Genomic DNA, 25728 nt, shown 5'->3' on the forward strand with positions numbered 1-25728 from the left:
GCTCTTTACCTGCAGAGCTATCCAGTTCTATGTTTCTATGAGACAGAAGATCAATGATAGATCAAAAACAGATAAATGTTAGATGGATGGATAGATGATAGATGGATAGATAAAAAGATAGATGATAGACAGACAGATGATAGATAGATGATAGATAGATAGATAGATAGATAGATAGATAGATAGATAGATAGATAGATGATAGATAGATAGATGATAGATAGATAGATTTCACTGACTGAAAACTAGCTCAAATCTAGTAGAAGAAAAGAAATAATAACCCCTCAGGCCCTATAATAAGATTAGGAAGTATCAAAACTTTTCTTAAGTTTATCTTAAAACAATGTCTCTTGTTTGAGCTGAGTGAAGTGCCCGAAGCACTTATATTATTATATCATATCTATATCATATTATATCAATTTTAGAAAACAAAATCATAAATCCTTAAGGTTCCAAATAATTAAATTTCTTGACATTTAAGAAAATAAACACTAAAAAGATTTTTTGACTGTTTTAAATCTAATGCTTTTTTTTCTCTGCTGCTCTCATGGATTCCTAACATGCCTCACCTCTGTTTTTAGAATTACAAAGATTGTCTCTCTGTGGCACATTAGCCCCTGCCTTGGTGTGATCAGACAGGTGAATCTTCCCTACCATTTGTAATGACTGAAGTCAGTACTAAATGGTCTTTCTAAATGTCTTTTGGAAAGTCTTTTGGTGGTGCTTCAACTGAGAAAGGGAAAGCTCTCAATGGTGGCACTCCAGCTGTGCATAGCAGCATTGCAGATGGACCCACACTGCAGAGAATCAAGCAACCACCATTTGCCAATGACCCATTTAAATATCTGGAGCAGCCCAGGGAATCTGGCTCAGTTCTATGTTTGTCTAACCCACAAGCTGGTCTTAAAGCCCCAAGAGAGTTGTATTGTTCACAGCCCTTACATGTGAGCTAGAAAAACACCACAAAGCATGTGCAACCTCTACTCTCTCCTGATTGCTGGAGAATCAATGTTTCATTCAAGGAAATGGAATCATGAGTAAAATATTGTTTTGTAACTGCTCTGTCAATATTTTGTGATTTTGATATGATTGTAAAGTGATTTTTATCTTCTTTCATTCTGTTCTACAATAATGATATTTAAGTTGAACACAGACTGAATATAGCCCAGTCAAACTTATGCAGAAGTATTCTAAAGTATAATTATAAAAGTACCATTTATGCAGGTAACGTTGGGTAGAATGTGATCAATGACACCAAATTAAGAGGAAAAATATGGGGTATACATTTCACAGTAATTACAAAATTAAAATAAATAACCTGAACAAGTCAACAACTAGCTAATTAATTACCAACATGACTATCCTCTGTAACTGTAAGAAAAAATAAATTCTTTTCTTCCCCAATCCTTCAGGCCATAGAAATATGTAGTAGGAATTCAGCTGACTATGACAAGTTATATCTGGAAGAAGCCAAGAGCCTTTACAAAGGATAAACCCAAGACTTAAGGAGTCTTGGTGATGCTGGCTTTTGAATATTAGCCATTTCCTACTGTGAATTTCATGTGTGCTATTATAGTTTTCCCATTTGGTTCTAAGAACTTCTAACAGTGTGATTGATCATTCAATGGGCACAGTTTTTCCCTATACAATTAAGGTATTTGGATAACTTTCCCCAACTGTGTTGACAACAGTCACACAGGCAAGACTTCTTCTTACCAGGCGTTTGTCTCCCCCTTTTAACATAGATATTAGAATCCAATATCTGCCTTCTGTAATTATCTCCTTTAGCAAGTATCCAGGGCCAAGGCCATCTCTGGACAGACAAAGCATTTTATCTGAGATACCTCTCAAACATCCAAGGACAGACTGTAGATAAGACAAGCATTGAAACTACCTGATAGTCTCCTGAATTAAGTTAAATATCCATACAGAGAAAATCACCAAGGCCAGACAAATGTTAGGTACAAGCCTTGTTTCTTGTGCAAATTAAGCTTAAATCCTCTTTTCTTCCATAGTCTAGAGATATCTCTAGATTTCCCATTTAACATTTAACTCAGAACAAAAGGGCTTTTCCATACTGTGACACAAGCTGACTAGACACACACACACACACACACACACACACACACACACACACACACACACACACACAAACACACATACACACCCCACCACCAGAAAATGGCACAGCTGAGATTAGACTGAGACAGATATGGCTCCAGAGGAAAATAAGGCAGTTTTATTTTCACTGTGACTTAGTGAATTATAGGCTCTTAACATTTTAACTAACCACTTCTAAGAATATAGTTTAAGTATATAAATTCCCTTTTTTAGATCCATCAACTGAATTTAGCCCTCAGTTGATTCTATTCCTCATTAGTCACTTCCCTTTTGGCTTGTAAATGATAACTGACAATTATTACTCTTCGTGTGGATCTTATCACCCCTCCATTTGACCCTGAGGGAATTCAAACCTTGTGACCTTGCCTTAGCCAGAGCATTGCTATTGCATGGGTATATAACTGTAAACTTCAGAGACTTGAAGAGTACTCAGTTGGGGAACTATGATGGAAAGAACTAGAAGGGGAAGAACTGAATGGAAAACTAAAAACAGAACTAAGAACAAAAAAATGTAGAGAGAACCAGGCAAGAAAGGAGCTAAGTATGAGAGCAGAAACTAACTCAGTAAAGAGAGAACTAACTCAGAAGAATGAAGTGAATTGACTGAAGATTTTCATGAATTCATCTATTTGATTTTGGTTTTTTTTTTTTTTTTTTTTTTTTCCGAGACAGGGTTTCTCTGTGTAGCTTTGCGCCTTTCCTGGAACTCACTTGGTAGCCCAGGCTGTCCTCGAACTCACAGAGATCCGCCTGGCTCTGCCTCCCGAGTGCTGGGATTAAAGGCGTGTGCCACCACCGCCCGGCGAATTCATCTATTTGAGAATCTCTCAGATTAATTAATTTGTCACTGCTAGCATCTCTTCTGGAACTCTGGGAAAAGACTATAGAGAGGCTAGACCCCAATAGTCTTTGATACCCCAAATTTTATAAACATAAATTTCCATAAGTTACTTTTAATAGTAATGTTTTATCACTGCAACAGAAAGTAACTGATATTGAACTTGGTACCAGTGTTGGTGGTAAAGTGGTAAGCATGCTTGCCTTCCAGAAGGTGGTTCCAGAGAGTGGGCAATTACTGTCAAGAACATGAATATGTTGGTTTTTGGCAATATGTGGAAGATTTTGGAACTTTGAAATAAAAAATAAAAAATCTAGGTAGAATAAGCAGAGCTTAACAGGATATTCAAGTACAAACCTGGAAGACAGACAATATTGCTGAGAATGATATGGACTGTGTAGGTCCAGATCACAATATTTCAGAAAGAAGCAAAGAATTTAACAGCAATTGGGCAAGAGGCTATCTCTGTAATAGAGGCATGGAAGCCAGGCACTGGGTAGCAGCATTGCAATAGCTGTGAGAAGACAACCCCAAGTGGTCATTTCGTGAAGCTATCAAAGTTAAAAGAGATTTGCAAGGGATATCCAAGACATTGGAAACGGCAAAGTCGTGAGGCATCTGCCGAGCAGAGCTACATAAATGACTAAGAGAGAGATGTAAGTTGAAGGCAGAAAAACTGGAGGGTCGGAGTCATCTAAAAGCTCCTTGAAACAAAATTCAAATGCACCAGACAATAAGCTACAGGATTTGGTATTTGCCCTGTTGGCTTTTGATCTTGCTTTGGTCCAGTAGTTCCCCACTGTGCTCCTATTCCTCTTTTTTGTAATGGTATTGTATATTCTGTGCCATTGTAAGCTGGAAGTCACTGTTTGGCTTAGATAGCAGAGCTATATAGCATACATACTGTTTGTGGCATTCTTATTTAAGCTTTGTATAAGCTGGACAATTTTCGAGATAGAGAAAAATTAACAGATTAACTCTGCAACCTAGGATCTTACTCAAAGAAAGTAAGAAAAGATTCTGTTGTCACAATTAACAAAACAACAACAAAAAAAAGAACAAAACAAAAAAACAAAACTGATGGAAAATTTGAACGAATCAAACAGTGGGTTGTTCACCAAATTCATCATTGGCAGACCACAGATATTTTAAGGGGTTGTTTTATCATTAACATAAAAAGTCGAATGTTTCTTATAGACCAAGAATCATACTCATCCTTACAATATCTAGGATTCTAGAACAAAGTGAAATTTCTCCAATTTCTCACAGCAAACATGTCTAAATCATTTTCTCAAGAGAAGATAAAACAATGCAGCATCATTACATAGTCTAAAACTGTCATAATAAGTCACTCTCTTTTGAAGCCTTACTAGTGGAAGTGGTTTGTCTAAAAGAATGAGAATAGAGAATAGAAGTCATGTGTAGTGGTCTTGATTCTGTGCTAGCTATTTTCTTCTCCATCTAAGTAATGAAATTCAAGATCTGAAAAAGCTGTGACAAACGCCTGTAGTCTGCCTTTCCCAGACTCTTATGACAGCTTGTCTTACAGCTAGTTTTGGCCAAAGGATGAATTTGAAGAGAAAATGGAGGGCAGGAAGAAGTGTCAAGACAGTGGTTTATATCACTCCATTCTCTGGATTGGTTTCTTCTACAACATCCAAGTCTGTGATAGATGGAGCCTCTACCAGACAAGTCTTCCACTGCTTCAACTCCTGCCTGATTGAATGTAGTCTTTAGACTCCAGTAACAAATTCATCTTTGCCTTCTGTTTTAGGGATTGTTGATGCTTCAAATGCTCCCAAATCCAAGGTGATCTCTTTACTCTCTGCTAGCATCTTTGCTCTTCCATTTCCTATTTAATCACTTTATAATAAGTTCCTCATTTTCAGAAAATCATGAACAATTTTTTTTTTTTTTTGCTTAATTGAAACATGCTGATTCTGGGTATCAGGAGGAAATAGGAACTAAAATGAGAACCGATTTCAGTACAGTCAGATAAGCAGACTGTACTTATGACTTTGGCATCACTACGATGAAAATAGCAAACAGAAGCAGCTTAATAGAAGCAAGGTTCATTTTGGCTCACAGTTCCAGAAATATTTCAGTTCCATGTGGTGAGAGAGACATTGCAGATACTGGTAGCAAGAGCATGGGATAGCTGCTTATTTACATGGAACAACCAGACAACAGAGGATCAAGTTGGAACTAGAGGCAGGCACAACCTTCAAAGCCAATCTCCAATAACCCACTTGCATCAACTAAGTCCCACATACAAAAGGGTTTGAAGTCTCCCCATATAGTGCCACCAGATGTAGATTATTTTAGTTGTTTTTTTTTCTTGGTTTTTTTTTTTTTTTTTGATGTGACCAAACACCCGACAATGGATATGTATGTAAAGAAGGGTTGCTTGAGGCGTATATTAGTGATTTTTTTTTATTGCTGTGATAAAAACCACATGACCAAGACATCTTACAGAAGAGTTTATTAGAGCTATGGTTCCAGTGGGTTCAAGTTTGTGATGACAGAGAGAAAGCGTGGCAGCAGAACTGCACACAGGGAAGAGAGTGAACTCAAAATGCTATCTTTAAACTCTCAAAGCCTACCTCCAGTGTCATACTTCCTCCCAGAAGGCTGCATCTCCTAAACCTCCCAAAGAATTCCATAAACTGTGGACTGAGTGTTCAAATGCCTGAGACTATGAGGGCATTTCTCATCCAGCTGATCCAAAGGGGATACAGACCACCATGACAGGAAAGGCTATAGAACATGAGCATTATGCTTACAGTCATGAAATAGAGGGGGAAATGCTACAATCACCACAATTTCTTTTCTTTCTCTTTTCATTCATCCAAGGACCACAGCCTATGGGTATGGTGCTGCACACATTCAAGGTAGGTTTTCTCTTCTCAGTTAACTGCCCCTGAAAACTCCATAAAATATATACTCTGGGGTGTGTTTTCTCAGTAATTTCAAAACTGACCAAAACGGATCATCACAAGCTCACCTCTTGCCAACCTGGCATTCATACATCTTACTTTTAAACCTTAAAGTTCCAACCCTGGTCCTCAAAGGCTTTGTAGCCATATCAAAGCAAAGTGCATTTGATTCATCTGTAAGAGTCCCCATGGTCTTAACAGTTCTTACATAGTCCCAATGTCAAAACTTCAAAGTCTCTCCTATGAATCAAGGGATTGTATTAATGGCTAACATTTATAATTCAAAGTAGAAACTATATTCTTCCAATAAACAATGGCACAAAGCAAATATTCCTGTTCCAAAATATCAAGAGAGGATCAGACCAAAGCAAAACCAAAACCCAACAGTACAGACATCAAACCATACAGCTTGATACCTGGCACTTCAGGATTCTGATGGTATTATCTGTATTCCCACAGGCTTCAGTATTCCCACACTGCTCTATCTGAAGCCCTAAAAGCATGTGCCCTCTGTTTTGAGCAAATTCTGCATTGCCTACTGCTTTCCTTAATGAATGTCCCAGATTTCTGGCATCTCCAGAATCCCAAAGTCTATATTACAACTTAAGCTTCGCCTTCACAACTTCATGTTAGAGCTTGTCAAGGCCTCCTAGCAGAGAATTTGACCACACATTACTAGAACTCAGTGACTTTCTTGAGCCTTGGTACAAACCTCCATGACCCTTTAAATTTTGAATTTTGTATGCCGACAAAAGTCTGTGGACTATGTTGTTAGGTATGACACATTTGCTCTTGGGAAAACGCAACACAAACTCATCTACTCACCCTCAAAATGAAACACACAACAGACCTAAATAACTACCAATGTCCAATTTAGTGAACCAATGAGTTTTTTACTGAGGTTACTAACAGGGGTAACAGTGAGAGGTTAGTTCCTCAAAAGAAGCTGCATTCTCCAAACCCTGGAACTTCTCACAGCTAACAGGCAGCCCAGTAGTCTAAATAGTCTCTTTTCTGCAGCTTTATGATCAGCATCTCCTCCCTCAGCAGAAGTTGTTTACTTCTTTTCATATTGCAGGAGAGGGAGTGCTCAAGAGTCTCCTAAGTTTCTCTTCTCCTGAACACTTCACCATTTCTTTATCTCTCAAGGCTCATCACCCACCCATCAAGGAAATACTCAGTTTGGGGGAGACATTTCAATTCAGAGGAAAATGCTATACAACAGTTTCTAGACCACCTTGCCAGCCAGAGAAGTGGTCTGACCCCCTTCGGCCATGGCTGTAGTGTATACCTTGTATATGGCTGTCGTGGCCTCTGTACAGGTACCCATAAGAGGTCATTTTCCCATGCACTTGTTTTCTAACAGGGAACCTTTTCACAGGCATTCTCAGTTCTAGAATTCTCCTTTCAAATGAATTTGTATTTTCAGAAGGTAGAGACTGTGAGATCTCTGTTCTTGCCCTCGGGGCACTTTTCCTATTATTCTAGTGCAGTGGGTGAAGTTTCTCTTTAATGGTACTAATCTCTTAAACAGTTATAGCTGCCTTTAGAGCATTTGCCTTGTCTGCAACTTTAACAGTATTCATGCTCCTTTCCATACCAAATTACACAGCAACTACTCACTTACTGCAGATTTAAGAACAGCAAGCTATAGCCAGGCCATATCTCAGATGTTACACTATCTTGAAATTTCCTAGTTCACCACCTTGATTTCAGTTTCACTCATGTTTTCAGGATACTAGTAGAAAAAAAAATTGTCAGAATGTAGCATAATAGACTCTATCCCTGTTCTCAAGTGAGTCCTCATTCCCCTCTGAATCCTCAAGAGTATAATCTTTACTGCCTGATTTCCTCTAAGGACTCTGAACTGCCATACTCCCACCAGAATGTCACATTAATATTTGCCTACAGTATCATGGACTTTACTTGTTTATAGCTGTAAACTCTGAAATTTTCCCTACACAACAGTTCCAAAGGCATACAAACTCAATGGTCAAATAGTCACAGGAATGGCCCCACTTCCAGTACTACTTTTATGGATTAGTTACTTTTTTTCACTGCTTTTACATAATAATTGAAAAAATAATTTTTTTTAAAAAATGGAAGGGTTAATTTTGGCTCACAGTTTGAATGGCTGATGTGGTGGTTTGAAAGAAAATATCCTCCAAAGGGAGTGGCACTATTAGGAGGTGTGGCTTTGTTGGAGTAGGCCTTGTTGGAGGAAGTGTGTCACCGTGGGGGCTGGCTTTGTGGTCACATATATGCTAAAACCACATCCAGTGTCTCCTACCACTTCGTGTTGCCTGCAAGTCAATTTGTGGGACCCCCAGCCACTTCACCAGCACCATGTCAGCCTGCACACCGCCATGTCAGACCATGATGATAATAGACTAAACCTCTGAAAATGTAAGCCACATCAATTAAATGTTTTTCCTTTATAAAAGGTCAAGGTTTTTCTTCACAGCAATAGAAACCCTACCTAAGACAGCAGGAAAGAAATTCTAGTAAGGATGGTGGTAGCTGTGCTTGTCTGAGTATGAGGTACCTCATCACCTTGCACAGACAGTCATGAAAGAGAGAGGTGATGGTGCTAGTATTCTGAAGGCTTTCTTCTCTTTTATTTAATCAGTAGTCAAAAGTCCACAGGATGGTGCTGACCATTCTGAGAGAAGACCTTCCCTTATTAGTAAAATCTCTCTGGAAATGTCCTCACAGATGTACATACAGGTGTGCATATTAGAGACTCTACATCTATCCAAGTTGATAATAAAAACTAGCCATAATAGGGACCAAGTGTTCAAGTATGTGACAATTTCAAATGAGACAGAATCATTATTGCTTTCCTCACAATGAACATGTCCATCTTAAAAATGAAAAATGCATTCAGTTGAATTTCAAAAGTCATTTCAGTCTTGCCAGTCTTAACACTGTTCTAAAGTCCACAGTCTCTTCTAAGAGTCAGGGCAAATTCTTAACTCGGAGCCCTCATAAGATTGATTATAGTAGGCAATATACTTCTAATATGCAACAACATGGAGTGAACATTCCCTTTCCAATGGAAAGAGTAGGAGGAAATTTAAAAAAAAAAAAAAAAAAAAAAAAAAAACCAGGGCAAAGTAAGACGGCAACCGCTTAGGACAAACACTGATCTCTGTTGTTTCATATCTGCCCTTCCTGGTATGTGCTGGCTTCATCTGATCTCCAACTCCAGTGAAAGCAGGAAGCCCAGCTCCTCCAGCCATGTCAATGGACATTGTCTTGCAATGGTGCCACTCAGTGTTTATATCTTCCCTGAGCAGATGACCAAAGTTCCTTGAATTTCCAAAATCCTTGGTTCTCCATTTCATCTCAGATGTCACTTTTACAATTTTGTACACAGTCTTCCCAAAGGGTCCTTGCAGAAAATCCCACTTGACATTAGCCTTTATGGGGCTCTCTCTCTTATTCCACATCCCAGTAAAACCAGCACCATGTGAGCAAAGCAAATTCTGTTTCTAGCTCAAAACTTAGCAAAACTCCCTTGGACCATGTCTGTATGGACCTATGAGTGCCTGTGTGGCTAAAGCTGGGTGGTCATTTCCCTAGCCAGTCACCTTCCAGAATGGTTCTCTATCCCTCCCTTTTTGATGGCACTCTCTTTTTAAAGGAACCATTTTCAAATGTCTGTATTTAGAAACCTTAGGGCCTTCACTGGGAGGGGTCGCCCCTCAAAAGCATCTTTTTTATTTTCTGAGTGTTAAGTGCTCAGTCTCTTTAGGTGACAATCTCCTTAACAATTACTGCTGCTTTGTCAGTCGCTGTTGAGTCTGCAAACTTAATGACCTAATGCCCTTTCTCTCAATAAGTCATATAACCCACATAGCTGCACACTTTGTTTCTTGCCCCCTCGCATTGTAAGTATAACTAAACATAGTGAGCAATGATGATTCCATGACCTAAAAGGAACGCTGTCTTGAAATTTCCTCCACTGAGTTAAAAAGTCAATTACCTCTAGATATATTCTCACTCAGCTTAGATTCACCACAGCAACAACCTCACTATAATTACCGATATCCTGTATTAGTGACTTTTCTCATCAAGATGACCAAATATCTCACAGAAATAACTCAATGTAGAAGGTTTATTTGGGTTTGTAGTTTGAGATGGTACCCATCATAACATGGAGGGTGTGGTGGAGAGGCTCCATCGATGGTTACAAAAGTCTGGGGCAGAGGATGTGGACCAGTAGGGCATCTGGGAAAGATCAAAATCAGGTCAGAAGCTAGATTAAAACTTAAGCCTTCTGATCCCTACTTTAGAGCTTTTTGGTGACATCATCAAGTGAATTTTTCCTGAGGTTTTACCCTGTCAGTTTAAATTTCCTTTTATTTGCACTGTCTAACTTACGTATAAAGATAGAGGAAACCTGGGAGTCAGTCATTTAAGATGTCCCTACAGAGCAAATGTTTTCAACTTTGTTTTAAAAGCTTGCCTTGTTTGTGCTGGTCTATAATCACAGCTACTTGGAACCCAGGAGAGGAAGTAAATTGGGAAATTTAGGGAAAACTATTAGAAAAAAAAACCACAATCTTAAAGGGAAAAGGGATTGTAATTTAATGAGAGGGCACTCATCCAGACCATATGAAATCCTAGTCAATACATAGTAACATACACACACACACACACACACACACACACACACACACACACACACACACGACAGAGACAGAGGGAGGGAGGGAGAAAGAGAGAAGCAAAATTATACACTATCGAGAAAGGAAAAAGAAATTTGAGGGAGTCTGATAAAATCAACAAGCAGGTAGGGAATAAAGAGATGTCAAATCTACCACTGAGAAGCAAGTCATTAACCATGAATTACAAGAATCCATAGTAAAGGTTGACAACTCATGAGAGACAATGAAAGGCCCTGGAAGATAAGAAAATAATGTAAGTGGGAGATGATTTATTAGCTCTATTGCCTCAGGTTAATACAGTGTAATGAATTATTTCAGTCATTCTTGTTTCCAAGGAAACTGCAGTGAACTCCTCTGTGGTTACATATGTTGAAATCACATATACTATTTCATACATGATGTGAGCACACTGTTATCATTCTACCTTGCATCAACCTTCTGATTTCTCATATGGTATATGTGTTAATAACACTTTTGTTGTGAATTTAATATAGTGACTAACTTTGGTCTTTTCTTGAATATTCATATATTCTAAAGTAGATTATCCAAGTTCATTTTTTTAATCATTTGGTCAGGTTAATATTTTTGTTTTACCTTTGTTCTTCTCAAATTAGCAAAATACGTCATTAATAATAAAATATATACTTTTAAATCAGGAGTTATCTGTTCATGTCAGTTTTATGATTTTTTTCTTATATATCACTTAACTGGGAATATAAAAATATTCATGTATTTATGTACACATGAGGCCAAGTAAAGTCTGAAACCTTCTGGACTGAATCACACAAAAGCAAAACCATTTCTTCTTCATATTTTCTCCAAATGCATACAAAACTTTATGGAAAAAGTATCTAATATTTAAGTTTGAGACTAGCTGATTTTTTTTTAAACCTGCCATTCACCATGTGCAGTATTTCATGAGGTGTTTGAAAGTATCTAATGCCTTGGGCAGACACGACTACATAAATAGAAAAACATACTATTGAAAAAGAATTCACCACTAAACTGAATGGCATGGAGTGGAGGAGGGAACATCCCTGAGTGAGCTGAGGATGATAATGAGGACACCGGACTACTCAGTGTGATTCATGGGCATTCTATAAACCTGGCAGAGACGGATAGTTATCAGTCAGAATATAAAACTGCATGCCTTCGCAACTGGAAAAGGGAGTCATTCTCAAGGGTCTAAGTCCTGAGAGAACTTGAGATTGTTGGAGAAAAATAAGTCCTTTAAAATGAAAGACAGTGTGCTCATGTACTTTGAGACGGCACACAGACAGGCCTCGGGAACTTCCCCAAACTGCTCGTAAGTACACTGATGCAAACATGTGTGACCATCAGAGTTGATATTGATGTAGAATGACTCATACAGAAAAGATCAGCAGAAACTCAACTATTCAACAACCAAAAGGGCTCCTGGGGTTGGGGATTTAGCTCACTGGTAGAGTGCTTGGCCTAGCAAGCACAAAGCCCTGGGTTCGGTCCTCAGCTCGGGAAAACAAAAAACAAAAAACAAAAAAGAAAAAAAAAATACAAGAATGGACCAATCTCAGATTCTATCAAGGATTTTCCCAATTACTGAGGAAGTAGCAGTGGGAGATGTTTTCAGGTGTCTGACTTCGTTGATGTTAATGTCCGTATGTCTGTATCTCTAGTTTACTAATGATCTGTCTTAGCTTTAAATAGTTTAAATATCCTCAGTGAAATACTAGTAAATCAAATCCAATAGTACTTATTAACTGAATATAACATCAGTTGACAATTTATAAAAATAATTTTTTTGTGAGCTAGACTTTCATATTTTTTAATTAAAATATAATTACTCACTTTCCCCTTCCATTTCCTATGTCCTCCAGCTCTTCCTATGCCCCTGCCTCAAATTGTTAATCTCCTTTGTTGTGATTATTATTGTTACATACACACACATATGTGTGTGTATATAGGAATATACGCAGATCCATATATGGATATGAATACACATACACACACACAGATATGGATAGATACATAAATACAACCTGCTTAGTCCATTTTTGTCATTTGTGTCTATGTGGTTTCAAGATGTCCTCTCTGTATGGGATAACCATACAGGGGCCCATGCCTGAGAGAGACTAATTCTCCCTGTCTCAGCAGTCATTAGGATATGGGTGATGTCCTGGGAGATTTTCTCCTTCCTTGCTAACATCTCTGTCATGAGTCACTTGTCATCATGGTGGACATCTGTGTTGTTAACACCCTTCCCTGCAGGCTGATGCCTCCAGAATGATTTTATCACATGAGACTGCATTCTAGTCCAAATTCTGCCTTATATTAACATTGTAATTGTGACGGAAGTGATTTTTTAAGCCTTAGGCTGCTTTATTTGTAAAGTAGAATATTAAGGATATTATCATTATAAGTTTGTGTGAGTGGTTTTGTAAAGTCTCTGTAAATTTTGTTTTAATAACTGTAGAAACAATATTTGAATTATTTAACTTTCAGAAAAATGCTGGCATGAAGATAAAGTTAATATTTAGTATTGAAAACAAACAAAAAACAAGGCAAAAAAGTGATTAGATACTGTAAACAAGTAGGATTTTTTTAATGTACGTAAGTCTGGTTCAGCACCTGAAAATGAATTAATAAAAATATTACCTCTACCTAAATACACTAAAAATTAAAGATCACAAGTTTAAATTAATAAATAAATTGGCAAATATGTATTTTAGCAAAGAGTTATATTTGAGTGCACAAAGTAGAATTTTTTGTGTGTATGCACATATGTATGTATGTGTTTATGTATGTATGTGTGTGTTCACTAGTGTATAAAGTGGTATGCATGTATGTAAACATGCTTATGTATACCAGAGGTATGTATTGGGTGTCTTGTTCTCTCAATCCTCACCTTACTTTTTGAAACAGTCTGTCACTAAACCTGATGTTCACCAATTTGGCTAGATCAGCTAGTCAGCAAGCCTGAGAGATCCTCAACCTCCCCAGTTCTGACTTATAGGCATATACCACTCTTCCTGGCTTTACAGTGAGTGCTGAGGATATGGAAAGCTTATGTGGCATGCACTTTGCCAAATGAGCCGACTTCCTAGGTGTGAATATTCTGACCGGCCCCTTGGAATCCCGCCCCTTGGCGCTGCCCTGCATCCTGGTATAAAAGCCTCATTTTAAGGAAAAAGCCCCTCCCTTCGTCTCTCTCTCTTCCACTTTCTTCCTCTGCTTTTCCTCTCTACTCTTCTCTTCCTCTCTTTCCTTTCTGTATTTCTATAGCTTTATCTTTATATTACAATAAACTATGTTATAATAAACTCGTTCCCGCCGAGATAGCACCTGGGTTGTGAATGAATGTCGGCAGCCCGCACTCCGCCACTGCATCTGCCCAGTATGTCAGTATGTTTCCCTGCATGCGCAGGATACCCTGACCAGCCAGGGTCCCCCACATGCATATATCATAACATTAGGTACAAAGTGGCACCCCCAAATAACAGTCCTGGTGACACTGGCCAGGCCAAAGGAAGGATTGTCATCAGGAAAACAAACCAAAGGCAGGGTTCTGTTTATCAGAAAAGCAGTTCTCATGAAGTGATTTCTATTTACCAGGAGCCTCCCTTAATCTGGCCCCAAGGTCAACTTTCTCAGGCAAGGGCATCGAGTTCCTGGTCAGTCCCAGAGCCCATATCAGCTTGAAGGCTCATCTGTTGACTCACAAAATTTGCTTACATTTCCTCCAATTGCTTTTCTGTCTGTGCCCAAGAGATAGCCTTGACAGTTTAATTCCCAATAAAGCTTGCTTTCTACCCATGGGGAGGTCTAATTGGGTGGTTTCACTGAGCCCTAGCTTACATTTGCTGCCCAAACACCTGGAGCTTGGCCATGATCTTCCACAGCAATATGATTTTAAATATACTGCTTCCAGCAAGTGGAATCACCTTCCTGTGTGGTGACTGTGCTCTTGAAATTATCAATCTCTTGTCCTTAGCTAACTCTAATAGGAGGCACAATAGGATACATACTGCAAATGTCCAGTTTTCACTGAGGGTTTTTTTTTAATGATCACAATAGTTGGAAATAAATTATAAATTTAAATAATAAACCAAAAATATTTTAAAATCTTATAGCTTAAAGAAAGATCATTTAGGGTTATGTGTACCAGTATACAATGATAAGCAAAATTTATAATTTTTAATTGTAATGGTCAGCTAAAATGACAACTTGCAAAATATTATATATAATATAATTCAACTTATATAACCTTTGGCAAAAGAATATGGTATACTTACCATATATATTTATTATGAATATTGAAAATACATAATAAATTAAGAATGGCTGTATCTGAGAAGTAGAATTATGAATCAGGTATCACATACATAACTGATTTTAATTTTTTAAAGATTTTACTTATTCTTATTTTATGTGTTTGAGTGTTTGATTTGAACATATTCATGTATATCACATGTGTGCCTGGTACCTGAAGACACTGTAATTGGAATTAAAAACTCTTGTGAGCCACCACATGGTTGCTAGGCACAAAACCTGGTCTTCTGCAAGAGCAGCAAGTGTTCTTCACAAATGAGCCCACTCTTTAATGACCCTTGTAATTTTTTTATAATGACAGGTCATTAATTTAATAAGAAAGTAATAAGGATAAGTTTGCAAAATCACTGTTTCATCAAGATACATAGAAGCAGTAATGTTGAAGGTAAACTCAATTCCTTTTAAATTAAATGATGAAAGGGGCTACAGTCTCCTTTTTGGCAAAGCCATGGAGACAGAACATAGAGGTGTTGGTGACAAGCCTAGTGAGAGGCCCATAAATGTCACCTGAGGAAACCTCAGAATAGCTTATATTCTTTCAGCTGAGATGGAGGAGATTGGTGGGAAGCTTATATTGTCTTTGAATTCTTGAACGGCTGTTTTATTGAAAGGACATTAAATGCATCCTGTTGGATTTTACTAACGTTGGTGAAGGAAGCTCAAATAGAGACTTGAGTTTGCTATAAAGGGAGATATTTTCCCCATGACCATAACTTAAAAGATAGCAAGAACTGGTCATGTGGTTTCCTCATTTTCATAATCCCTGAAGTTCCCTGCATACAACCTGAGAAAATTCGTGGCAGTGAAAGTATGTGGCAACTCACAATCTGGTTGGGAGAGAGGATTAAATACCCTCTAGGCTCTTTTCCAGCCCTGAGGTTATAATATTATGAGATCAGAAGTTTCCAAGAGAGCTTTAAACTTATTATGACATGGAAGGCATTTCTATAAAAAGTGATTCGTTTTATTAAATTTGGTTCATATTACACAGCAAAATGCAAAATGGAAAGGAAGTCTGGAGACAGAGTTCTGTTCCAAGCTTTCCAATAAATTCATTCATTCATAAATTCAGAATTTATTGAGTGTCTCCTATGTGTCAGTAACTTATACTTAAAAAGTAAAGAGAAAAGCCAGCGTCTGTGTAGTCTCTGGTCAATAAGATGAGGAAAAGGCTTAGGAAGAATATTAGAATGCAAAGTGAGAACCAGCAGAGATGTACATTCGTCACAATGACTTCACACAGATTGTGGAGGCTCTTGCCAAGGATTTCGAAGAAATGCATGGGAGCACTAATCAGAGGCATGCAATTATGTGGAATTTCCTACAGATTTAAGGAATTGTAAACAGATTAATATTATTGGGGCTTAGAGTCCAAGTAGATGGAGATTAGACTAAAAATATCAAAGTAAGATTAATAATGATCTTGAACACAGTTCCCAAAAGTTTGGGTAATCCCTTAAAGGTAAGTAGAAATTAATAAAAGAAATTTAATTCAAGTTGTAATGCAGTTGGCACTCTACAGCTGTAGCTTTGACCAACCATGGTTGAAAACCTGTGGGAAGCTGGACAGACATTTCTTTTTTTCTTGTCATTATTTCCTGATAACATTGTATTGAATAGTACAGTATTGTAAGCAATATAAGGGGAATAGGCATGGGCTACAAACAAACAGTACATTGTATATGCCAGCTTTAAGTATCCCTAGATTGTGTTTGCTGTGAGGTTCTGGAGCTAATCTCTGAATATTGAGAACCAACTATAGCCAATTTCTCATTCAGAAACCATTACCTGTCAGAGATGATGGACCATCACCTGAAGGGATGATGAAAATTTAAATAAGAAAAGACAGTCAGTTAAAAGAATTAACTGGTTTTTCAAGGAGTGGCTAAGGGAATTAGAGAAAATGATGAAGAAAGGTGGGCCAGCAAGAATATAGAGTCAGATGGGTGTAGGGTTGTGTGAAGAAACTGATATGACCACCTGGGACTGTAAGGTATCTAGTTTTCAGAAGTGGTTAGATTACCCAACATGAAGAAGGCAAAAGAAAAATTCTGAAGAAAAAAAAAGTCTCAATACAGCAATGACATCACACAAAACCTTTTTCTTGTTTGAAGTTCCTGAGAAGACTAAATGCTCCGTAGACTACTCAGGACTCGATAAAAGATCAAAGCTAGAGACTTGCATTTCATGAACCTTACAATGTGAGTCACTGAATTATCTAGGAACATGGATTCTATTTCTGAGGGTTGAGAAGGGGGGATTAGAAGAGGAACAAAGACAGACATGTGCAGACCCTTATCTGCAAGGGAAGCAGCTGAGGAAAAACAAGACTTCATTAGTCAGGGCCCTGACCAACCCTTCCACTGAGAGTACACAACAATGCTAGATAATTCATAAAATTGTTTTTAAACTTATCAGCAAGATAGAAAAGAAGTAGGGGAAAAAATCCATCAGAGAAGACAAAGTAAAAGTGGGAATCCAAACTGTAAACCATAGATTGAAGCTATGTTCACTCAAAGAGAATTTACCTAACTGCGATATGATAGCATTTGTTTTTCCATCTCAAATAATGAAGAAATTATAGATTTGGTAGAAAGAAGCTGATGAATATCCTCAGAAAAGCCTTTATCAAGAGAGCCACAGCATCACACAGCAACCCATGGGAACCTGAAGGGAGAGAAAGCCTTCATTTCTGAAGACCAAAGGTAATAATTTCTAATTCTTTGCCCCTTTGGGTTTCCAGAAGAGGGTAAATTCCATACCATATGATGTGGCCTACATGCCAAGGATTATAAAGGAAGACATAAAATATGAATAAAGTTACAACTCAAAGTTGTTGTGAGATGTTACACTGTGTTGGATAAGGAAGAAAGGTAAGGTTACAGAACGTGTTGCTTAGCAACTCTGTCCAAAAAAGAAGCTGTAAAGAGGTGTGGCATGGCACTCGAGTTATACACATAAAGCTAGAGTGGCAGGTGGGAGGCCTATAACCTAAAATCCCAGGCTTTGTGTATAAAGGAAGAAACATGGGGTGATTTTTGTTGGAAAGTCAAGACAGAGAGGAGGAATGTGGGATTCTGAGCATGGGATTGAGGTCTAGCTGCTTCTGACTATATTTGGGATGTCATAGCATTAGCATGGGTTATGGTGGGGCCTCCAAATTTTGTAATGGGTTGTCAGATGTTAGTCTCTGAATTAGAGGCTGAGATCTAGGGGTACATTGTCCATTGGAGTCCATATAGCAAGGTGAAAAGTCATAGGGCAAAATGAGTCAGTAGGTAGACTAGAGAGAAGCTTCCATATATGAGAATCAAAATGATTATTGGAGGAGTGAGTTTTGAGATGATTTCAAATTTGATTTGTTAAGATGAGGTAGCCGGGGAAATACAAGCATCCATAACAGAACAAGTACCATTAGAAGTAAAATTTCAAGTTTTTCTATTATTGGTTTCTTGGGGAATAGTAAACATTTAAGATAGAATAGAGGAGTCTTGGAGGGCAGCAGCAGAGAGCAATTCTGGTTTTGGATATTTATTATTGTTTCTGCTGTTAATTACCCAACATTCCTAAGGTCTAATATAGATGAGGCTGACCAGGAAGGAAGACTGATTCTTAAGAGGAAATTATTGCCAAAACTACGAAGAAAGAAATTCCTGGATCACAGTAACCTTTTAACTTTTATGATTTGATCTAATATTTTCCCCATCAAAAGAGTTTTATTAGGAAAGTTGTGATATCTCACTGAAGCCAGTGGGTGGGATCAGAAGAGATAGAGCTTTCATTTCTGGAGAACAAAGGTAATTTCTTTTTCTTAGAAGTTTTCAGGGGAGTAGGAAAACTCCATATCATGTGACTTAGCTCACATGCCAGGGCCAACTGAGGAAAACACAAGATAACAGTAAGTTGCAATTGGTTGTCTTGAGTCTGAACATCAGGCTGCCTGGACTTGAAGGTTTAATGCAGAAAGAAGGGTTGCTAAGCCATAGCATCTATTTCTTTTCACATTTCTGAAAAGAGGCAGCAGGTGGATGTGGCTTGATCCTTAGAAGAGAGCTGATGTTGCAGCTACAAAGTCTGTAACCTTACAGTTTTCAAGTCCTATCAAATTATACAGGATAAAAGACAGTACCTAGAGCCACTCCAAATCAGGGATCCTAAATAGGATGAGTTTTCCAAACTATTTCACTCCTGAATAAAGATAGAAAAAATAATGCACACTACCCCCCCCCCAAAAAAAAAAACCAAAGAGGGGGAAAAACAAACAGAGAGAAAGTGTATCATTTTTCAGATTTTGATCCTATGTGTAAAAAATAGAAACTATACTAAACTAAACTAAAACTTTCTTAAAAATTCATAAGCGCAGGCCAGGCCTTCTTCAGAATGTCTAGAAGTCCTAGCAAAGCTCACAGTGAGGATTTAGTTTTAATTAAACCTCACTTAGTTTACCATTGGGGTTGTCTCTGTTTTCCCCAACCATTTCCAGAAGACTGGGGAAAACAGAGACAACCCTACCCAGAGGAAGCAACTCATCCAGGCCTTAAAACAGTCTTTTTGTGAGCTTTAAGAAGTAAAGCTCACCAACAAAAATTATAAAAGCACCAGGAAATGGCCATATACGGGAGAAGCAGGATTGGGGCAGTGACAGACAGATCTGCTAACAGTTATTGTAGTGGAATTGCCAAATGCAGGATGTAAAGTAACTATGATAGCAATGGTTGTTTGTGATCATGACCTGATTTCAACAGTGTGCAGTGTAGAAACACATCAAATGTTTCGTAGTAACCCATTATGAAATACATGACTTTTGTGTTTTTGTGTATCAGCTAAAATTATAAATGTAGAGATAGGAGCAATATCAAATGCTTGTAATTCCAGCACTTAGGACATTAAAGCAGGGGGATTGTTACTGCAAGGCCAGCCTAAACTGCATAATGAGACTATTGTCTCAAATAAAAAATAAACTAAACAGACAACAAGAAGATTTAATATTCTAACACCAGAAATTCCCCAATTGAAAGCCCCAAGCATATCACCCTCCAGTGAAGCTTGTGGTGGATAGTGCTCAGAGGTTTCTACTATTCTCAGCCATTTTCAGGAAAAAAAAAAAAAAAGAGTCCATCTCAGGGAAAAACCTCCAGTCCAAGAGGAGGAGGCAAAAAGAACTACATAGGAGGAAGCACCTTGGGAGATTCAGAAGGAATACAGAAGGGAGAGAAAAAAAATCTTATAAAACAATAATTAGTATCCTTTCACAAACAGGAAACATGGCATGCTATAAAAACACTAGCACAGCACTGTGAAAGGAATATGGGGGGGGAATAAAAGGAAGATCTCAGTGAATAAAAATGTAATAGCAGCAATGAAACTCTTTAGAGAAGTGCTAAAAATGGAGTCAAGGAAGTATATCAAAAGAGTGAGGTGTAAAAGATGTTTGTTTTAAAACTTGAATTGCATGCATTACCTTTAGAACACCCACAGGGTCAAGGGAGAAGAGATATAGTGATATAGCGCAATGATATAAAGGGTGAAGGAGAAATGGAACAGGAAAGATTAAACTGAGGAGCTAGAGAGCAGGACAGAGTAGAAGGGGGAGTATGGGGAAGGATAAGTAACACTAAAGTCTGTTCCAAAAGGTCATATAAAAACCTACTAAAGTAGAAGTTTCCTAAAAGAGTATAGACAGAGTTTAATTGAAGTAACCCTAAACAAGGCATCAATGCCCCCTCGCAGACAAAAGAAAAAATAAAAAGCCCAGTGTCAGAAGGCTTCTTCTTTCAGAATTATCAGCCAGGGAAGTCCCATAGATCCCCAAATATTGCAGCTATTGTCAGTGCTCTTGGTTACCCTCCAACGATTGACAGCAAAGCCTTGTGGCTGAAGACAACACACAATGGAGTCATAGAACACAGAGAAATCAGATGATACCTGGATACTTCATCTCTACTGGCTACTTTTCATAGTACTGGAAGGTGCTATGCACATGTTTGGAGGAGAAAAGTACTGATCAGTCTTGCCTCGTTGGTGAAGTTTAACAATAACTGGACTGGTAAGACAGGCCTATTGGTTCAATAGTGGCATGACTGTTCTAGGACCAACCAGCCACTTTCTGATGGGGGTTTCAGGCCTGCTCCACAAGATTAAACCTATGGATAGAAAGGCCACAGGCTTTAGGGGAGGATCTATTACTATTATTTTGCTAAATGAACACAGTACTAAACTGACTCCTAATACCTTGTTGTTGCGCTCCTAGATTATTGCACCTACAGATGTATTTATGCATTTCTCAATCCTCAGAGAAGCTTTGTTTTTCAGTAGATGCAGTTTTATGTAGATACCCACAACTTGTCAAAGTGCAGTGAATATGAGACTGTGTAATTCTCATCCTTAATAAACAGGACATCTATATCAGAGAACATTATGGAAGAGGGGTCAGAAAGATTGTAAGAGCCAGAGGTGGTAGATGACTATAACAAAATAGTGTTTTGTATACACAATAAGGTAGAGTCAATCAAGACAGATGGAAAACTGAAATAAATTAACTAGAAGACATTTGATTAATTGGAACCTAGCACAGAGTGGTAAGGACAAAGAAAATGTGAAATGAGGTTGTAGAGACCAGAACATGTAGAAAGGCCAACACGTGATTTGCTGTAGTCTCAAAATAAAAAAGAGAGGCACCATCTGAATCATGGCTCCATTTATTCTAGAACTAGTAGAAGAACCCTGGGATGAGCTTTAGAAATCCGACAGCAGCAGGGAGAAAACCCAGAGGTGAGGCTGTTGCAGAATCTAAAGCAAGACATTATCCAGGGTAATGCCGGCATGTGTTCCTCCTGCCAGCATTGGTTAACTAAAATATAGAATCTCATTTGGTAAAACTTTTTAAATAACTGATTGGTTCTTTGCAAAGTTTTCCAACTTAGGTAGGTAGCATGTGCATGTAAAGATGTGCACTGTGTAAACTATGACCATTAGAAAAAAGCCCCTTAATGTTAAACTCACCCAAGTGGTCAGCTGATTCAGTCTGCAGACACTGCTGCATGGTTAATGAGAAAAATGCTTACTATTGAGACAGTCCTCCTTGGCAGTGCTGCCTGAATTGCAGCTGGGTTTTGTGTGCATGATGCCACACTGTGGGTTGAAGGACAGAAAGCATGGGAGAACCAGGCAGTCTATGTTTTCTTTACACAATGAAAAGACAACTGAATTCAACCAACCCATTAAATGGGTTATTTTGGTAGTATGTTTTTTAATTGGGTGTTTAATCTCCCATTTCTTTTCTGTCGCAACCTGGTTTCTGCCTGTTTATTATCCTGGCGTCATTTGGTTTCTACTTGGATGACCAGACATAATTTAGGCAGCATAACTATTATTTTGAAATTGTTAACCCAGCATTATACTGCAATGAAATTCCTTTGCTCTTAAAATTTTATATGGTGTAAGAAGTTAATGAGTGTGATGGTTAGAATTATGTAAAAGGCACAGGCAACAAAGAAACATTTTTTTTTTCTGAAAAAAAGTGACATTAGTTAACTGAAACCCACCATCTGGCAGGTGCCATTTATGAGTAAAGCTCAGCCTTAATGGACAGTAACCTTTCCTGTTTAAACCACAAAGGCATGGGAAAGGCAAAGCACACTGGATCCTGTGCAGAGGAGCTTGTGAATATGGAGACAAGCAAGGAAAGAGGGGCAGGCCCAGGAAGAAAGGTTGCATTTAAACACATGGGTCTGATCCTTGACCATGTGGTGTTTGCAATGAACTGAGTAGAGGATCATTGAATAGCTTCTATACGAGCCTTTACTTTGCAACTTAAAAAAATATTTTTAATTAAAACATAATCACTTTATTTCCCCAATTCCCTTCTATCCCTCCAACCCCTCCCATGTCTTTCTCTTCTTAAATTCATAGCTTGTTATTATTTTATATTGCTGTCACACACACACATACATAGATACTTAAATATAAAAATACATTCTTCTCATTACATTTAGTATTTCATAATTTTTAAATCACCAGACTTCATTCATGAGATAACTTCTTCATTTGCAAGAGGATATTATCATCTACTCTCTCTTGTCAGTGTTTGGGAAGGTGAGTGTGAACTCTCAACTTGACAGAATCTAGCATCACATGTAGATTGATCTCTGGGCAGTCCTGCCATGGCTTATCTTGATAGAGTAAAGAGAATGAAAACATTCAGTTTAATTGTGGGCAGAACTATTCCCTGGACAGCACTTCCTAGCTGTGGATGCAATCAATGTGACCAGATGCTTCAGGCTCCTGCACCGTGACTTGCCCTTAAACTATAAACTAAAACAAACCATTTCTCCCATGAAACGTTTTTTGTCTGAGTATTTTATTCCTCAACAACAGAAACAACAACAGTGAAACTAAGGCAATGTGCCTATGAGTTGATTTGGGATAATGCAAAATTTCCCTATGACACTTTTAGTATAGTATTGTGAACACAGCATTGTGTTGCTGTTTTCCAGATGCTATAAGAACACCTTTTTCTTCTGGTTTCTCTTCATCTGCCAGTCTTCAAATGAACACATTCACTCTGAGTGAAAAAAGAAAACTGTCTTATTGTTTTTTGGTAAGCCAGATTCCTGTGTGATGCAGAAGCATTAGATAAATTACTCAGCATTTAAGAGTAAGGAACACAATGCTGTCTGGGTAAAGCCAGGTTGTGTTCCCTGAGGACAGGGGAATAAGCAGTTGAAGTAAATCGATTGTTAATGAATTTCACTATTTATCTTTGTTTTGTTTTTGCCCAAGTCAATGAAGATAAGAAGTCATGATGATGAGCAGTGGGTCCTGGTGGATGCTATTGCAAATCTAATTAAAGGGTCCTTCTTGCCTTATAGTCTATTGGAATTCTAAAGCCCAAGGATGCTTCCATTAGTTAGGACAACCATAATTCAAAACACTGCTGGGAAAGAAGTGTTGTTTAATTGCTTGTCAATAGGCCATTATTTAATGTTTTTCACCTCAGATCAAACTTGCTCCAAGACCGATGTTTATGCTTTTATTAGCTGTACCCTGTGACAAGGCATTCCAATAAACTACAGAGTAATAAATCAAATTGAAGACATTTGAACCTCAGCATGTTCTTTTCCTGGGTATCCACAATATTCAAATAATTGCTTTTCCTAAATTCCCTTAGTGATTGAAATGGTATTGCTGGAAAGCATGGAAATAGACGATGGGCTATTGCCTCAAACACACCTCATTGCAGGTCTCCTTTTATATGTGGAAATCTAAAACCCACTTTACTCCCATGACTTCTAGCCATTGTGCATTTTCCCCATCTGTATTATGCTCTTGTGTACATCTGTCACACAAACCCTTCCATTTGTGGATTATGTATGGGTTGTCTTGGAATTCTCATTCCAAGCAAGGAAGTTCTTGCCTAGACTTATTCACCTAGTGAATGGGTGGTGTGCGGGTGGACTACACAAGAAGGTTTCGAGATTTGTCCTGCACTGTCCAAGAGTCAGGTTTTAGAGTGCACCATCTGTTTCTGACCTCGGATACAGCCCTCACTGCCTTCCCCTCATTGAGAAGCCACTTTCCTTTTAAATCCTTTAGGTAGGTATCAAATCATGAAGAGCTGTTTCTTCATGTCTTAGGTACTTAATAATTCTGTGCATGGCTTCTTCACTCATATGCTTCCTCTCTAGTAGAAGTGATACGACAACACAGGAATAGTTTATATTCAAACACTCTGTCCTGGGAGTGCTGTCAGTGCAGTGACGTAGCTTCTGCTCACTCAGTGACATAGTTAAGTGGCTATTTCTCTTTCATCCTAAAACAGTATTTTGAGGAAAGATGTGATATTAAATCCAGAATCTTTAAGCCTATTCCCCAATATTAACCATTTACTCATAAAACTCCATGTTAAATTATTTATTAGTATTAACACCTGCATTTTTAATTTTCTACTGCTGTGATAATAACTTAAAGGAGGATGGGTTTATTTTGGCTCCTGGTTTCAGAGGTTTAAATCCATACTCATTGGCTCCATTGCTTCTGAGCCAATGCATGGTGAGGCAGGGAGTCTTCTTTAATTACTTTCCATTATATTTATTGACACAGGGTCTCTGGTGTGGAATAATCTTTTGCACACTGTGAAGTTGTATTCTTGCCAGGGTGCCTTCTGATTGGTTTAATAAAGAGCTCAATGGCCAATAGCTTGGCAGGAAGAGGTTAGGTGGGACTTCTGGGAGAGAGAGGATGAATCTAGGCTCACAAGAGATGCCATTGAGACATGAAGGAAGTAGGATGTTCAGAATGAAAGAGAGGTAAAAAGCCACATTATAGAATGCAGATTAATAAAAGCAGGTTAATTTAAGTTATAAGCATTAGTTGAGAACAAGCCTAAGATAAAGACCAAGCTTTAATAATTAATGATAAGTGTCTCTGTCATCATTGGGAGGCTAGTGGTCCCAAAAGAAAGTCTGACAAGAAAAGTCCAACTACAGGTCTCTTAACTGAACTCAGAGCTAACGAATACATCAGGTCTAACTTGTTTATTTGCTCACTCCCAGGATCCCATTGCCACCTTCTCAGCACTGGAATTAGGAGTAACCTGCCATCCCTGCCTGGGTGTTAATTGGATGCTGCTGATCTGAACACCAATCTTCATGCTTGCACAGGAAGTATATCTGTTGAAGCATCTCCCAGCCACGCTTTTGTCTTCTTGCTTTTATTACTTAAATGAGACAAATGTTGGCACCAGGAACCTCAGATAATTTTAAAAGTCAGTGGTCAAGTCCCAGAGGGTTGACCATCATACTGCATTTGATTATACTGATCAGCAACAGATAGAATCAGATCAGGAACTTTT

The sequence above is a fragment of the Peromyscus leucopus genome, chromosome 7, assembly GCF_004664715.2.
Source record: "Peromyscus leucopus breed LL Stock chromosome 7, UCI_PerLeu_2.1, whole genome shotgun sequence".
Taxonomy (NCBI): Eukaryota; Metazoa; Chordata; class Mammalia; order Rodentia; family Cricetidae; genus Peromyscus; species Peromyscus leucopus.